General features: G+C 47.0%; 1 pseudogene; it reads left to right on the top strand.

Moving 5' to 3' along the window:
- Positions 1-4,754: 4,754 nt before the first annotated feature.
- Positions 4,755-5,691, top strand: LOC120403979 (annotated as a pseudogene).
- The last annotated feature ends 9,213 nt before the right edge of the window (positions 5,692-14,904 follow it).

Here is a 14,904-nt window from a genome sequence, read left to right as displayed (position 1 = left end):
ATGCATATCTCAGGGAAATGACTGAATATTCATGCAAATATATTGTTTACCGTGTTTTTATTTTTTATTTGCAAGACTTTAACCCAAAATGATCTCAAAGTATTAAAGTGCTCGAATGAAAAGTCCACCAGCTATTTCAGTTTATACCAGCTCAGGAACTGGCTCCACAACTTTACCTTTAAAGAGATTTTGGGTAGGAGCCCATGTAGAGAGATGGTTGGGTGGGTCTGGCTGTATTTTGCATTGACTGAGCTGGCCAGTGGACTGGTCGTGCCATTTTGTTAGAGATATTGTTTCTACTCATCAGTTAAAGGCAGGTTAAGCTGTCACAAACATCATGGGATTTTAGACCCTGCTTTCAACTTCCTGATTTCAGTGCATTCAAAATCTCATACTGAATAGTTCAGTAAAAGAGGATGTGTGTTTTCTTCTTTGAGTTCATGTATTTTTATAATTTGGTGTGAACTTTACTAATCTCTTTGCCTTGAAGATCCTCTCCTTTAGGGAGTGCAGAAGGTTCAAATACACTGAGTATTACCTTCCCTTGCTTCTTGCTCTGCTAGCTGGAAAGATGATTAAATCTGATAGTAACAAATAGCCTGACCCAAAGTGCACTGAAATCAATGGAAAAACTCCACTTGGCGTCAATCTGTTTTGGATCAGACCCCCTACGGTGAGTGGGAACACTACATTCCTTGGAAATAGATGAAAATTGCCCTCCTCCCACAAAAACAAACAAATCTCTTTTGCATTGAACTTTTCCATAGAAATGTCAGCATTTTTACAACAAATAAAATAAAATAACAAAAATCAATACAAATATTGTTATTAGGGAGTCCTAGCAATGTAGGGTGGAAGGGACCTCATGGAGTCAAGTCAGGCTCCCCATGCTGGGGCAAGACCAAGTAACACCAAGTAAACATCCCGATGGGTATTTCTCTGACCTGTTCTCAAACACCTTCAACACAGAGCAGTCCACATGCTGATCTGTCTAGCTGAAGTTCCTCAGGCTTCCATTCTCCTTTATAGGCCAGACTACATCTCCCAGTTGTTCCATTTCAAAACCAAAATACTTCAGATTTCAGCCAAAATAGACCAGCACCAAAATAGTTTGGATTTGGGGTTTTATTCATAAAAGCTCAACACTTTCCAAGGGGATGGGTGGGAATTTTGACCAGCTCGACATAAAAACCCTCTATTAACAAGGGGTGATGATTTACCAAGGGTCGTGGTGGATATTCAGTTTATGGACAATTTTTAATTCAAGATTGGATTATTTTTTAAAAGATATGCTCTAATTTACAATGAAAACTATTGGAAAAAAATTATGACCTGTGTTATACAAGCAATTGGACTAGATTGGGGCTGTTGAATGTATTGTCTGCGAACACCTTGGGATCCACAGACTGTATCTAAGGGGTCTTCCAAAGGTGGTTGTTACCATAGAACACTGCTTTGCAACCTGCGGGTCGTGGATTCCTAGGGGTCCACAGATTGTCTACAATTTCCACCTCCATTCAAAATTTTGGATTCATCCACAAATGAGAAAAAAATCCACTGGTCTAGATAATGAAAATGGTTCCTTTGGGCTTTGGAAACTCTGACGAAATTAAGTATCAGAGGGGTAGCCGTGTTAGTCTGGTTCTGTAGAAGCAGCAAAGAATCCTGTGGCACCTTATAGACTAACAGATGTTTTGCAGCATGAGCTTTCGTGGGTGAATACCCACTTCTTCGGATGCAAGCAGTGGAAATTTCCAGGGGCAGGTGTGTATATATAAGCAAGCAAGAAGCAGGCTAGAGATAATGAGGTTAGATCAATCAGGGAGGATGGGGCCCTGTTCCAGCAGCTGAGGTGTGAAAACCAAGGGAGGAGAAACTGGTTCTGTAATTGGCAAGCCATTCACAGTCTTTGTTTAGTCCTAAACTGATGGTGTTAAATTTGCAAATGAATTGGAGCTCAGCAGTTTCTCTCTGGAGTCTGGTCCTAAAGTTTTTTTGCTGGAGGATGGCCACCTTAAAATCTGCTATTGTGTGGCCAGGGAGGTTGAAGTGTTCTCCTACAGGTTTTTGTATATTGCCATTCCTAATGTCTGATTTGTGTCCATTTATCCTTTTCCTTAGAGACTGTCCAGTTTGGCCGATGTACATAGCAGAGGGGCATTGCTGGCATATGATGGCATATATTACATTGGTGGACGTGCAGGTGAATGAACCGGTGATGGTGTGGCTGATCTGGTTAGGTCCTGTGATGGTGTTGCTGGTGTAGATATGTGGGCAGAGTTGGCATCGAGGTTTGTTGCATGGGTTGGTTCCTGAGCTAGAGTTACTATGGTGCGGTGTGCAGTTGCTGGTGAGAATATGCTTCAGGTTGGCAGGTTGTCTGTGGGCGAGGACTGGCCTGCCACCCAAGGCCTGTGAAAGTGTGGGATCATTGTCCAGGATGGGTTGTAGATCCCTGATGATGCGGTGGAGGGGTTTGAGCTGGGGACTGTATGTGATGGCCAGTGGAGTCCTGTTGGTTTCTTTCTTGGGCTTGTCTTGCAGTAGGAGGCTTCTGGGTACACATCTGGCTCTGTTGATCTGTTTCCTTATTTCTTCATGTGGGTACTGTAGTCTTGAGAATGCTTGGTGGAGATTTTCTAAGTGTTGGTCTCTGTCTGCGGGGTTAGAGCAGATACGGTTGTACCTCAGTGCTTGGCTGTAGACAATGGATCTTGTGGTGTGCCCGGGATGGAAGCTGGAGGCATGAAGGTAGGCATAGCGGTCGGTAGGTTTTCGGTATAGGGTGGTGTTAATGTGACCACCACTTATTTGCACCGTGGTGTCTAGGAAGTGGACCTCCCATGTAGATAGGTCCAGGCTGAGGTTGATGGAGGGGTGGAAGCTGTTGAAATCATGGTGGAATTATTCTAGAGTCTCCTTCCCATGGGTCCAGATGATGAAGATGTCATCAATGTAGCGTAGGTAGAGAAGGGGCGTGAGTGGACAGGAGCTGAGGAAGCGTTGTTCCAGGTCAGCCATAAAAATATTGGCATATTGTGGGGCCATGCGGGTGCCCATAGCGGTGCCACTGATCTGGAGATATATATTGTCATTAAATTTGAAATAGTTGTGTGTGAGGATAAAGGCACAGAGCTCAGCAACCAGTTGTGCTGTGGCATCATCAGGGATACTGTTCCTGACAGCTTGTATTCCATCAGTGTGTGGGATGTTTGTGTAGAGAGCCTCTACATCCATGGTGGCTAGGATGGTGTTCTCTGGAAGGTCACCAATGCATTGTAGTTTCCTCAGGAAATCAGTGGTGTCACGGAGATAGCTGGGAGTGCTGGTAACATAGGGTCTGAGTAGGGAGTCCACATATCCAGACAGTCCTTCAGTGAGAGTTCCAATGCCAGAGATGATGGGGCGTCCAGGATTACCAGGTTTGTGGATCTTAGGTAGTAGATAGAATAACCCTGGTCGAGGTTCTAAGGGTATGTTGATTTGTTCCGGTGTTAGTGTAGCCTACCTTCATGCCTCCAGCTTCCATCCTGGGCACACCACAAGATCCATTGTCTACAGCCAAGCACTGAGGTACAACCGTATCTGCTCTAACCCCGCAGACAGAGACCAACACTTAGAAAATCTCCACCAAGCATTCTCAAGACTACAGTACCCACATGAGGAAATAAGGAAACAGATCAACAGAGCCAGATGTGTACCCAGAAGCCTCCTACTGCAAGACAAGCCCAAGAAAGAAACCAACAGGACTCCACTGGCCATCACATACAGTCCCCAGCTCAAACCCCTCCACCGCATCATCAGGGATCTACAACCCATCCTGGACAATGATCCCACACTTTCACAGGCCTTGGGTGGCAGGCCAGTCCTCGCCCACAGACAACCTGCCAACCTGAAGCATATTCTCACCAGCAACTGCACACCGCACCATAGTAACTCTAGCTCAGGAACCAACCCATGCAACAAACCTCGATGCCAACTCTGCCCACATATCTACACCAGCAACACCATCACAGGACCTAACCAGATCAGCCACACCATCACCGGTTCATTCACCTGCACGTCCACCAATGTAATATATGCCATCATATGCCAGCAATGCCCCTCTGCTATGTACATCGGCCAAACTGGACAGTCTCTAAGGAAAAGGATAAATGGACACAAATCAGACATTAGGAATGGCAATATACAAAAACCTGTAGGAGAACACTTCAACCTCCCTGGCCACACAATAGCAGATTTTAAGGTGGCCATCCTCCAGCAAAAAAACTTTAGGACCAGACTCCAGAGAGAAACTGCTGAGCTCCAATTCATTTGCAAATTTAACACCATCAGTTTAGGACTAAACAAAGACTGTGAATGGCTTGTCAATTACAGAACCAGTTTCTCCTCCCTTGGTTTTCACACCTCAGCTGCTGGAACAGGGCCCCATCCTCCCTGATTGATCTAACCTCGTTATCTCTAGCCTGCTTCTTGCTTGCTTATATATACACACCTGCCCCTGGAAATTTCCACTGCTTGCATCCGAAGAAGTGGGTATTCACCCACGAAAGCTCATGCTGCAAAACATCTGTTAGTCTATAAGGTGCCACAGGATTCTTTGCTGCTTCTGACGAAATTGAATTTCCGTTATTTCGGCATCTCTTAGGAGATAACACGAGTCTCCACTGTACATCAGATTTATTGTTGTGGTACCCATTGCTTCTATCCCTTCCTCTGCCTCTTCCTTGACACAGAGCACAGTGATAGGAGAAATGGCTCCCGGAAATTGCACCAGAGTGACTGGCTTCATTTTCCGGGGAATCACTGACAGTCTAAAGCTGCAAAACATCCTCTTTGTGTTCTTCTTTGCCATTTATTTCTGCACGCTGGTGGGGAATGTCTGGATGATTGTGCTGATTAGCGTTGACTCCCAACTCCACAGCTCCATGTACTTTTTCCTCAGTCACTCTTAGATGTTGTCTCCTCCTCTGTGATTGCCCCCAAGGCGATGCTCAGTTCCCTAGTGACGAGTAAATACATTTGTTTCCCTGGGTGTGTGGTTCAGTTTTCCTCTTCTCCTTCTGTGCCAGAAATGAGCTTTGCCTCCTGGCTGTGACGGCCTACGATCACTTTGTGGCCATCTGCAACCCATTGCTTTTTTATGTCATCCTGTCCAAGAGAGTCTGCTTCCAGCTGGTGGCTGGCTCTTCCCTAAGTGCCTGTGTCAACACCACTGTGCATACGTGTACTGTATTCAGTCTGTCCTTCGGCCACTCCAATGTCCTCGATCATTTCTTCTGCGATATTCGCCCACTCCAAGAAATCTCCTGCTCTGACTTTCGCATCAATAAGCGAGTGCATTTCCTCTTTGCAGCCATAGAAATCATAGGCACCATTTTCACCATCCTCATCCCCTTCATTTACATCATCTTTGCCATCCTGAGGATCCGCTCCACGGCAGGAAGGCACAAAGCCTTCTCCACTTGCGCCTGCCACCTGACTGTCGTTTCCTTCTTATATGGGACCCTGACCTTTACATATTTATGACCCTCATCTGGCAGCTCAGTGGAATGGGAGAAAATCTTGGCCATGTCCGATACCCTTGTGATCCCCATGATGAACTCCCTGATCTACAGTTTGAGGAACAAGGGGGTGAAGGACGCCCTGAGGAGGACAATACACCAGAAAATTATTCCTCACTGTATGTAAATATGGGGACTGGTTTTCTGATCAGTACTGGAGTGCAGATATGAGCTAGTTCTCACTCATTAAGTAATTGTGCAGAAATTTCTGCAAATCATCGTATGATTTACAGGAGAAAACAAAATGGAAATGGAACTTGAGCCCGATAATGAAGGAAGGCGCCATGTTCCTTGAAAAACAGTGTCCAGTAACTGTGTTACAGCTTCTCCTTTATGCACTGATATGTGATTTCTTCAATATAGACACCTGCCCCTGCTTGTTCCATTACCTTCTGAACTATGTTGCTTAACTTAGAGCTGATATAAAGAGGAGATGCTCAGACTGTAATTATTTCCGTTTGCCACCACTATTATCTCAGTTCCCACAGCCCCCACCTGAAATCCCTGTACAATTAAATAAAGGGAGGTGCACATGGAGAGGTGTTTTTATAGCTAGATAGTGAGACAGGTGGTTCTGTTTGGGGACAGAGAGGTAGACACTAAACAGATGGATATTTGTCTCTGTGGCTAGATAGACAGAGACATGGTTATGTCTGGGGCTAGACAGACAGAAACACGTCATTAGACACACACAGGAGAAAGGAAGGGTGCCAGAGGTTACTGCACTCGCCTAAGACTTGAGGGGTCTGAGTTTAAATTCCACCCCCGCTGCAGACTTCCTTTGTGATCTTGAGCAAATCACATTGGGCCCGATTTTTTAAAGGGATTTCAGTTCCTAATTCCCACTGAAATCCATGGGATTTATGTGGCCTAAATACTTTTAAAACCCCTGGGTTTAGTCTTCCTTTGCCTCTGTTTGCCACTTGTAATATGGAGGTAAGAGAAGGAGTGTTGTAAGAAGGCTTGCCATCTCCTTATGAACTTGCTGCCGCAATGTACCAGTTCTGTGGGATGCTTTGCTGGGTACAGGTTGTTATCCCACAGTGTTCATCTTAGGCAACTTTTGTGAGCCGCGCCCGGCCTGCTTGATAATACCTGCCAGTCACTTTGCAGACCAGCCATGACCTCTGTCTTTTCACTTAGGGTGACCCCTTCACACACCTCAATGCTCTCGAGTGGGATATCCCTATTGCATTGAGGCCTCAGATCAGGAACAGGGACTGTCTTACAATCCTCTTCACAGAATAGCCTCTTGACAATGGCTTCACTGTTGTGATGCACTTTTAAGCTGTTTATATGCACAGTCCGAAATGCGTCCCTGCTGTGGGGCCTGTGTACATTGCAGGTAACAGCGTGACCCCTCCCTACCACCTCAGAAGGCCCCTCCCATCAGTTTTACAATTTGTACTTTTCCATGAGGAATAACACCAGCAGCAGATTCCCTGCATCAAACGATCGCTCACAAGGAGAGCGGAACCCCCTTTATCCCATCGAGTTGGGACCAGGGCCGGATTGGTTAACCAAAACGTCGGATAATTGGATGAATGGGAACGTGCCAGGCTGCAGCACCATCTAGGGACCATAGGAAAGATCGCCCACTTCTGGACCGATGTGCGCTGGTTGTTGGGTTAATATGGAGAACCGGATACTGGAGGGTCAGATAAACAGGGTTCTACTGTATTGTGATCATCCCATTCTTTCCGAGCTGCTTGGCTTCTAGTGAGGCTTTGCGTCACTATTCCAATCATGGATTTAGGGAAACCTAATTTAGGCTCCTCCCTGTGAAAGGGAAAGGAAAAGTGAAGTGCTTCAGTAAGATCAACGTCACCAGAATGAAATGGTTCCATTTTTTGTTTCAAAAGGACATTTGGCTTCATAAGTTTATTTTATTTTGGATGAGATTGTGCCTTTCATGGTTTGTGGCACACAAGCAGACAAGTTAAAGAAAATATAAAATACTCTTGCTGGATGTTCGCAAAGTCTCGCTAATTTGTTTCTTAGGAGCCAGAACAACAACACGTAAGAACCCAAAAGTCAGAGGGAGAGAACGCAGGCTACTGCCTATAACAGAGAGGTACAACTCACTGGGGACCTGCTGACTGGCTGCTGCTATGCCCCGATTGTGTGCTGCCCTACTGAGCTCCCCAGCATGCAAGCACGCCCAGGAACCCTGCCCAACATTTAAAGTCACAGTATTCAATTTTAACACAACCACAAATGCACCAGAGCATCAATATTTTCTGTTTAACGAGGTCTTTCCTTTTTTGGAACCCTTGTTTCTAAACATGCCAGGTGGAATTTGAATCAAATTTCAGCAACTACTTAACATGTGGGTGGAATCATCATTAATGTGTATTCTGGGTAGTTATGTTGTTGGCTTCTTTAGGAAATTTGAGGAAACAGGAACACTGGCAAAGCCTCGCCCCCCAAACACACATACACACCACACATTTGCTGCCCACTGGTGCTGCCTGAGCAGTAGCCTTGTGACATCAGAGATAACCCACCACTCAGCACTCCCTGCCTCCGGTCCATTTTCATACTTGGGGAGAATGACTAGCACCCTGGCTGCCATGGCAAAAGCTCCCTTTGACAGCTGATTGCCCCCTTGTTACCAGAACATCATCACAGACAGGAAGTTTGTAATGAAACAGGGCCAGAGCTGGATAACCGGGACAGTCCCTGCTGTGCTCAGTGGGGTTTGTGCTGCGGTACGGTTCTGTGTTCCTTTGCAAAGGGCAGGTGCTTGCTACTTTCCTCAGTAAGGCCTAGGTGAAAACAAGATGCAAAATTCCAACTCTTTTTCTTGGATATTGTTTCTCTGGTTCTTGCACATTCAGGGTTACAGCTGAGAACTTTCACTGACCCTGCAGTTGCATAAAATGAGTTTTATTTTAATGCAGTTTAATTTAATGACTTTCAATACTCTGATCAGCACAGCACTGAGTGGTGAAACGGGGATTTTCATCAAGATAACAATGGCAATAAAATATAGACTGAACCAACGCATGAGTAAGAACTTCATTGTTTAAACAGCTTGTAGAGGTGTGGACTCATCCCCGCAGCGCCTCCTGCTGGTGACTTCTGCTAATTAGCTCATTCCAGCTCCAGAGCGCTCGCTGCAGGCTGGTGATCTGCCTGTCCTCTGGCCGGTGCCCCTTTAGCAGGGGTGCTGCCCCCTGGCAGTAACCCCTCAGTCTCAGGGTCTCCCCTCCTTGGGGAACCTCCAACCCACTATTCCCACCTCGCATCAGTATATGGCTACTGCCAGTCATCATCTAGCCCTGCACCCTGGGGCAGGCTGCAGTATCAGCCACTCAGCACTGGCAAGGAGGGTCTGGACCTACTGTCTTGGCCTACCCCTGGGCTGCCCTCTGCAACCCCCAGGACCTGTTGGCCTTATGCAAGGTCACAGCCTGGGGCTCTCCAGGCTGGAGATCCCCAGCTCCTCTGCCTGTCCCCAGCCCTGCTCCACTCAGGTATCCTGTCTCTAGCTCCCTGCAGCCAGGCCCTTCTCTCTCTACAGACAGAGAAAGACTTATCCTTCCAGCTTCCCCTGCCTTCGTATAAGGCCCTGTTGCTCAGTTTGGGGCATGGCCCCAGCTGCAGCCACTTCCCCCAATCAGCCAGGGTTTTACCTTGCCCAGCCCAGCCCTCTGCAAGGCTTTTCTACCCCCTTCCAGGCTGGAGCGGGGGGTCACCAGGTTACACAGCACAGAGATAAAAGATTTTCTTTCTATTAAAAAAAAAAGGAAATTAACAAACAAAAACCCTTCATTTAACGTTACTGACATTTGCTTTCATCAATAAAATCATTAGGAAATACAAAGTCAAGGCTTTTAAACAGGATGGAAAGGTTACAAAGTGAAGCATTCTCAGGTTAGCAAATGTCCAAAGAAGTGTTGCCCTGGCACCCTCAATTCAGTCCTCTTGTGCATTTGCAGGATGATGCAGACTTTAATGACATGATCCCATAGTATTTTTTCCCACAGGACCCCTTCCTTATTCAGCGCACAGGGTTTTCTGCTATGGGGCTGGGTATTGAAGGAGTCTGTTGCCTGTAGGATCCCTGCCTCATTTCAACGTTGCACAGGCAATGCTCATTCTGGTATTTCCTAACTTGAGAGTGCTTCACTTTGCAGCCTTTTAGGTCTCTGTGCATTTCCTAATGTTTATAGCTTGCTTTACTGAGGAGAACATTCTTCATGACAAAGGGCTTGGTTATTTATCTGGTCAGTGTCACTAGTGTGCGCTTTACAAGACAGAGAAAGTAAGGACACTCCCTGATACAAAGCCCCTATGATCTAAGGAAGACTGACACATACAAAGAAAGCAGGAGATGTAAGAACTAGGACGTTCTTTCTTTCTTCTGATGAATAGACATTTATTTATTATGAATTATTATGATGATTAAAGAAAGGGTGGTGGATTGGGGAACTTGTGTGGTGAGGAGGTTCTATGCAGAAGTTTCCATTGTTTGGCACATGCAGCTGATCTGAAGTGCCGCACAGTGCTAAGTTTTGGGTAGCAAGCACCCTCACAATGGCAAAGAGCCTTTTCAGAACTCTGATGCAATCTTCTCTTGATGCTCATCATCTATGGTGGCCTTTAACCTTAGGCTCATCTCAAGCTCTTTCCACCTATGGAATGCTCTCTGGTGATTTGCTGCCCTCTCATTGCATACCACATTTCTATCCAGATTTTTCCAGTCCTTTGTTCCTGTAGAACACAGTGTGGCTGGAACATTAGACTGGAGGAGTTTGCAACAAAAACAGTATGCAGCATTCTGGGTTTTTGAGTACATAAGCCATGGCCTCTCCACCTTGTCACCATTGGGGATTTCACACCAGGAATGTGTTGGATGGAAACTTCTATTTTCATTGTCTTTGGGGAACATGAAGTTTTTCACTTGCTGTGGCCCAGGCAGTACAAGGAAGTCCCTCAGGCTACTGCTCAAGTGGGTCCACAGTCCTGGATCATCTAGATTTAAGGAACTAAACTCAGCAGCAGCTGTTTCTTGTGCCTCCACCACGCTCTTCTCTGATCTACACTTTTCTTCAGGAATGTGCATGGTTACATCCATTTGAGATGAAGATATGGATGCTGCAGTAGCTGCCAGGTCACCTGCACTCTGACTACCTGGAAGATCAGGCATCTCCTCACCACTCACATCCTCACTGGGGCCGGAAGGCTCACCTTGAACATTTGTGTCTATGTATCTCAGGAGAGTGTCATTCCTGCGTAGACAGAAAAGCTTCCTTTGCTTTCTTTCTTTTTCTGAATGCTGCCTCAGAGGGGCCTTTTCTTCTTTCACTCATGACTGCTGTTCTGTGCCAGCTAGAGTGGCAGGGGACAAATAAGCAGGCTGGTAGCAGGGTCTGAATGAGGGAAGATACCAGCATCTTAAGGGCCTACTCGGCTCCTACTACTTCAGTTGACTGCCTATTCTCCTCAAGCGGGTTCAGGGAAGCAGCAGGAAATAGGAAGCAAAACAGGCTAAAAATCCCCATGGTTCTTTCCCACTAGATAGACATCCAAAAAGAAAAAGGCTTTCAGACAATTATTTCCTTACGCTCTGACGGGGTGAAATTCAGCCCTGTGCAGCCAGCCAGGGCAAGGTCTGTGCATCACAGCGGGGTTAAGTGGCACTTCACTGACCAGGTGCTGGGAGACTTCGGAGGCACAGTTTTCCTCCTGGATTGGAACAGCCGGCTGGAATCCTGTGAGGTATAGAGCAGAGAGAGGTTAGGGCAACAACGTTCACCTCAGAGGCTGAGCTTCTACAGACTTTTGGGATGTTCCCATCTGAGGAGGAGGATTTTGGCCAGCCCAAGCTCAGAGCTTTCAGTCACTTCAACCAGTGATTGTCTGGCACAGTTGATCTAAAGCAGCTGAACTTTTCAGGCCTTGCCCCCATCTCCGACCCCCCTCCCACCTCGCATTGCCCTCTAACAGCCCTCTCCCTTCTCTCAATCACTGCCAAGCCCAAATACAGAGCCTAGCCCACGATCCTCCTCTCTTAGACCCTCTCCTCACACGACCCTCCCCTACCTTTGAGAGGCTGATCCCTGTGCCCTTTACCCAGCTCCTGGAGACATCATGGCTCCTCAGGACAACTGGGCAGTGGGTGGTTCCAACCTCTGTGTGGGGTGCGTGGTTTTCCGTCTAAGCATCACTGAGAGCCAGCACGTCTCGATTTCACAGGATGAGTGAAGTCTAGGAAGCGCTGCACTTCTTGAGGACTTCCAACTTCGACCCATTTATCAATGGCTTCCACCTTATTTGCATCAATGGTAACATCTTCTGGGGAGAGGATGTACCCCCAAAACTCTGTGGAGAGTTGGCTGGAGGTTCTGCTTTTCCAATTCTGTGTTGAGACCATGCTGCCGAAACCTCTCCAGGTTTGATGTGCTGCGTGTGCTGCTCTGGGTTCTCCAAAAAGAGACGTATTTCACCCGAATAGATGACACTGTCCCCAAATACATCACTGATGAAGTGTTTCAAGGTCAGGGGACCCTTAGTTAGCTCAACTAGCATATCAGACCGTTAAAATGTCCATCGTCTGTTTTGAAATCTGTCTTCAATTTGTCTCTTGCCCAAACGAGGGTTAGATTGGAAATCCTTGCAGATGAAGTTTGATGAAACCCTTTGCAGATTTCCTGTGAGCCAACAATTGTGGGATTCGCAGCAGAGGGTCATGGTTTCAAATGATCACTTTGTTCAGGAGCTGATTGTCTAAAGAGAGGCGTAGCAGAGTCCCACATTTCTTCTTCCCCAAAAGGGCCTGCTCTTAGGACCGGTTTTCATGACTGCACGCAGGGAGATCCACTAATTCTGGTCCCAACAATGCATAAATACAGGGAAAAGCAGCTTTCAACCAAGGTGGTAGGTCAATAGGGCAGTCATAGTCCCGGTGCAGAGGTAACGAGTCCACATTTCTTTCCACATTATCCATGTAATCTTGGTATTTATCAGGAATGCCACCATCAATCAAACCCTAACCCCTCCCCTTGACCCTCCCAAGCCCTACCCGTTGACCCCTTAGTCTCTCCCACCTGTCACCGGAAGTCCCGCCCCATGGGGGGGGTTAACTCCGGGGTCAAGGTGGCCACATGACTGGAAGCAAGGTGTGTCATGTGACCCCTCTAAGAACTCCTCCCACCACTCTCTACCAATCAGGATGGGTTTCATCCCAGAAGGACCACCCTGAGAGGAGATTTGACCAGTCAGGGTGAGTTCTGAGGTGGGGTGACCCATCCAGAAGTGGGTCGTGTGACCCCTCTAAGAACTCCTCCGACCGCCATCTACCAGTTAGGATGGGTTTGACCCGATAGGACTGCCCTAAGAGGAGATTTTGACCAATCAGGGAGAATTCCGGGGCAGAGTGACCCGTCCGGAAGTGGGCCGTATGACCCCACTAAGAACTCCTCCCAAGGCCCTCTGCCAATCAGAGTGCAGCACCATTACCCCTTAAGTCCCAGCGCCGGACAGATGAGGCCATCTCTTACCAAGGACACATGGTTTAGAAATCGTGGGAAGGCTGCTGAGAGGAAACCTGGACTCCTTCACCATCCCCGTGAGAACTTCAGACTGTCTTCATCCCAAGGGTCTTTGACTATCCGCGGAGAAAGCTCTACATCAGCGACAGTGCCGAGGAGGAGGAGGAGGAGGGAGTGACTGAGGGGAGCCCTTCGGCCCAGCCATTGATGGAGAAACCGGAACCAGAACCCCAAACCCAACTGCTTGTAAGACATCCCAATGAACATGGTGACCTCTCTTTGTCCACCCACTTAGAGGTGGAATGCGATTGAGGCTGGGGGGAGTCACCGGTGGACAAGGTGAATGGTAAAGACGTCACACAGGTAAATGAATGATTAAGAAGCAATCGCTTCTTAACGGGTAAGGAACCAGGAGTTGTGTAAATCTAAAAACAAACACTGTGGCGCTTACACTGTTTCTGTTCTGAAAATCTCTCAACAGCTCGACAATGCCTTTCTAGACTGCCTGGAAGCCCTGGACAGCGTTGCATCAAGCAGGGAAGATGAACTGGGCCCACCTCGGTTTTGCTCAATGCCGATACAAATTGTTGAAGAAGACTCTGAGGATGATGGCCATGAGGGGTTTCGGAGGAGGCTTGGCATAGAACTAACTGAGCCAGTGCCACGTCGTGAGCGTAAAAAAGTCACGCAGACTATTGTACTCATTGCTGTTTATGCTGCCCTTAAGCACTGCCTGAGGGAAAAGCTTTGTGAAGATTGCGAGGGCCGTGTCATAGATGCGCCAGGCCAACAGCCCCACGACTGAGTGTCTTGGACTTCAGTGGATATAAACCACAAGCTCTGGGGCCTATGTGCTGAGCTGGGTTTGGAAAGCTGATTAAACACCGTGATTGCCAGAGGTTCTGCTGTGCAATGTCTGTGCCTAAGCCAAGAACATTTAGTGCATGGGGGGACCTTGTTCAATGCTGTGCAGTTGAGTGGAGCCCCTGACTGTGTTTTAAAGAAAATAACCTGCTTACAGCTGGAGTGGAAAAATTGGAGGCACCTTCTGGTTCATTTTCTTTAAAACACAGTCAGGGTCTCCACTCACTCACTTGCACAGCATTTCTCCAGTTATGGCAATCATGTGAACAAGGACCCACAAATTGTGGGGTTTTTGCTATAAAACCTGTTGAAAAATCTCTATTCAGGGGTAAGCCAGTTCGCTGGTCCCCGCCCCCGGCATGCTCGTAATAAAGGGGCCTCGTGTGATTCTGATCCAAACACAACGCGGGGTCATTTATCCACGGCACGGCGTGATATTGGCCATCTAGTCTGCACAAAAAGTTACAGATTCCTGCTTAAGGAAAAGACTATTTGTAAGGAATCTAAAAGGATTCAGCTAGAGAATGGTGAGGGGACAAACATGCGATAGAAAACTTGGTAGCTGTAAATTTTAAAATAAACCCTATTGAAAAGGGCTTTGTGACTATCTGTGTTTCTGTTCAAAGGCCTTTGGCCCTTAAATGAGCTAAAAGTGTTAATGAAGCATCTTGGCTTGGTTTCAAGGAGCTGTATGTCTTTTAAATAAAAAATCAATTGTTTGTGAGAAGCTAGCGCTTGTGGGTTTTGAGTGTAAAAGTGACCCATTTACAGCAAAAAGCTGAAATGTATGTTGTGGGTGGGGGGAAAATCCTAAGAAATGTGCTTACAGTAAAACAAGCAGGCTGATCAGACCTGTGTTTGAGTACAATACAGTTGACTTATCCTGTTGAACTGAGTGGGTTTAACCCCCCCCCTCACTGAATAGCCAGGGTGACTGCGATTACTTACCCTTGTTGCCATAGGGTTAAATTTGATGG

This window comes from Mauremys reevesii, linkage group 4 (genome assembly GCF_016161935.1).
Source record: "Mauremys reevesii isolate NIE-2019 linkage group 4, ASM1616193v1, whole genome shotgun sequence".
NCBI lineage: Eukaryota > Metazoa > Chordata > Testudines > Geoemydidae > Mauremys > Mauremys reevesii.
The sequence above is the reverse complement of the archived record's forward strand: the minus strand, read 5'-3'. Positions and strand labels throughout refer to the sequence as shown.